At 40.9% G+C, this 3,407-nt stretch overlaps 1 pseudogene; it reads right to left on the reverse strand.

Annotated features, from left to right (window-relative positions):
• Positions 1-2,045: 2,045 nt before the first annotated feature.
• LOC122800470 lies at positions 2,046-2,756 on the reverse strand (annotated as a pseudogene).
• Positions 2,757-3,407: the final 651 nt, after the last annotated feature.

Below are 3,407 nucleotides of genomic sequence, written 5' to 3' on the forward strand. Positions count from 1 at the left end.
AAGCACTATTCTCTTGCACCATAGCCAAATTATGGAACTCCCTCCCACCCACAATTACCTCCATACCATCATGCACCCACTTCAAAACTTTACTAAAAGCGCACCTAAAAACATGCTGGCTATGCCCTTGCAACTCCCACTCTAATATCACCCACCCCATCCAACCACTACCTTTCTTTCCACTCCACTAACTACCTTGATTATAGCAAGCTCAGATGCTCATAAGCCTAGTACTTATTATACAGCAGGAACTTCTTATTGTAACATTTGTTATTGTCTGTTATGTACTTCACAGATAAAAATTCTAGTTGTCTACTGATGTACTATGTTCTTCATCTGTAAATATGTTGTAAGTAATTGCTATGTTAAATTTCCAATCGCTATGTAATCCAATGTAACTGCTGTCTGTTTATTTTAACTGTGGAGCTTTTCTCCCTGGGCCTCCGCTGAAAATGGACCTATGTCCAGTCGGACACTCCTGGTCAACAAATGTAAATAAATAAATAAATAAATAAATAAATGTCAGTATACTCTAGGAGGGTCTTATGCAGACCAATGACTGGTATCTTAGTCATGGTCTCAGACTGAATGCAAAGAAATGCATCATCATTCCCTTCAGCAGAAACAATGTCCCTTCGCACTATCAAATCAACAACAATACCTTAAGTATCCATGAAGTGGTAAGGGACTTGGCTTCACAAGATGACCGCTTTCTTAACTTTGACCACCATGTGTCTGCTATGGTAAGGAAGGCATTCTACACAGCATACTTGATTAGTAAAGGCATTGCCTCGAGAGCAAAAAAGGTTATAACCCTTCTATACTTATCACTAGTCAGGCCCATAATTGAGTATAATGCCTCATTCGGCATGTACCGTTCAAAGCACCTGCAGCAATTGGCAGAGGTTTCTAACAAAGAAGATCAGGGGACTCCAACATGTGTCGTACACAGACTGACTAAAGTCCCTGTCACTATACTCTGTATCATATAGACTTCTTAGGGGGGACTTATGCCTGGCTTACAGAGGAATCTCAGAACCAAACCTAATGAACTTGCTGTATATCCATAAATCAAATGAGACTAGGGACACCTGTTCCAGGGACCTAAATATGGCCTGTGACTTGAACAAGACATGCTGGAGGGACAGATTTATCTCCCAATGATTACCGCATCTTTGGAACAGGCTGCCTATTTGTGTGAAAGAGTGCCTCTATGACACTGTTCAAAAGGAACCTGGACAAGTGAATGGGACACCATAAATTCTTCCCGGTAAGAATTTATGGGGCACTATAATTTCTTACCAGGAATAGAGCCCACAGCATTCCTGGACATGGGCAGTCATTTCTAAATGCAATCTTGGGTATTACTAGCATCTATATGGTATTACATTGGGATGAAATGGCTAGGCTTGAAATGACCTCCGAATCAATAGCCTAGTAATCTCCTATGATCCTATACTATATGGTGTTCGATAACAGAACATCATGTTATTGTCATATGCATATGGCAGAGGAAACTAGCATAAGATCTCCCTCCCCACACCCACAGCCATACACATTTTGCGTACTCACAATGGTTGACTGATGAAAAGTTGTTACATCATGCCAGCTCAGTGCAGCTTGCTCTAAACAGCTCTTCTTACCTTAGAACAAATGCTTCACCCATACTACTCTCCATGCAACTGATGTCTGTTTCTAAATGCAGGCTACTAATATACCGAGGTGTTTCATTTTAAAAATCTAATTCAAGAGTAAGCCCTTGTTGGTAATAAAACGCCATTCAAATTAAATTTGGAAAAGGCTGTTAACTTCTTTATCTTGCTAAAGAGGAAAACACTTTACATTTCTAGAAGGCACTACACTTATACTGGACAGTGCACTTAAATCAAAGGTCCAGATGTCCTACAAGCACCACGGCTTCACTGATCATGGTGTTTATAACATGCAAATGATGTAGAACAAAATCTGCTTTTGGATTCAAAGATACGGATATGGCATGAAATGTCTTCCAGTGATACTCTCTAAACTGCAGCAAGAACAGAGCTTTATGATTTTGAATGGAGCTCATACTTCTGCAGAACTTCCTCGGTATGCGACAGAGCACATCCATGCCTTATAATGTTATACCTCCCAGGAGTGAACAGGTTGACAGCTATTGATCCCAACTGACATACAGGGCTCATTACATCTCCAATGAGACCACCATCAATAACAAGACCAAGCCTGGGGCCAAAGATCCTGTAATTCCTCAGTTTTGAGCTCATCTGTTTCTGTCAGTTGATGTTAGCACTTGTTAAAGCTAAAAGTTCTTCACATGCATGGGCCGATTGCTGTAAGTCATGACCTGGTATACCTACTCCTACAAGAGGGGTAAAGGGATTCAAGTTTTTATTTAGTGTCTCCGATCTTTCAAGCAGAAGGGTTACAGGACCCGGTAGTAATTCCTAAAGTAAGTGGTCTGGAACTGTCACTTTACAAAACCTATACATCTGTTTGATACTATAAACACACATTGCCAAAGGTTTATTGCCATTACTGCCCTTAATTTCATAAATTCATCCAATGGCTTCCCAATTCTGTGCCAAACAGGCAATGCCTTAGATAGTATATGTTGCAGATGCTATTACTTCACCTCCCTTTAACACATTCACAGCTGAGCTCATGATCTCTCTCCACTGTCCGGTGCTGCAGCGACTCTCCACTGTTGGTACATTCCTACTGCTAACTACAGGTAATCGCACCACACGGAACTTCATTTCTATATACAAGACACTTGTAGCCAAAGACAGTTTTCACAGATGGCATGAAGTTGAACATATTGTTTAAAAAAAGAAGTTAAGTACTCACCATAACATTCCATTTTTGTTGTCCAGTATCTTGTCTTCAGTCTTGCTGCTTTGGGTTTGGAGCCAAAACCTCGGCTCCGACTAGGCCTATACTAAAGCTCGAGAGCTTCTACTGGCTTGAGGCTGAATGCCTATCCCATAGTGCTTAGCAGCTATTCCCCGATCTCATTTGAGAAGGAAGGTTCCCATGATATGTACAATATCCAAAAGGATAATATCTGAAAAAACTTATTGTCAAAAAATTGACAAGAAATGGCAAGAAGGAAATCAGACCTTATCTGAAAATTTCTGAGAAAAAAATCCTCAAGATTCTCCAGGCTGGGAGGGACGCAAGACTGGAGGCGAGATACTGGACAACAAACATGGAATGTTATGGTGAGTACATAACTTCTTTATGTTATGTTGTCCCATCTCATCTTCAGTCTTGCTACTTTGGGACAGAGTCCCCAGCACCTTTTTCTTGGGTGGCTCAAGGGAATAAACTCCCCAGGACAGTGGAACCAAAGGATGACCTGTTCTGGGAGGCCACATCTACTTTGTAATGAGTAATAAAAGTATGAG

The sequence above is a fragment of the Protopterus annectens genome, chromosome 4.part0 (assembly GCF_019279795.1).
Source record: "Protopterus annectens isolate FY-2018-M chromosome 4.part0, PAN1.0, whole genome shotgun sequence".
Taxonomy (NCBI): Eukaryota; Metazoa; Chordata; order Ceratodontiformes; family Protopteridae; genus Protopterus; species Protopterus annectens.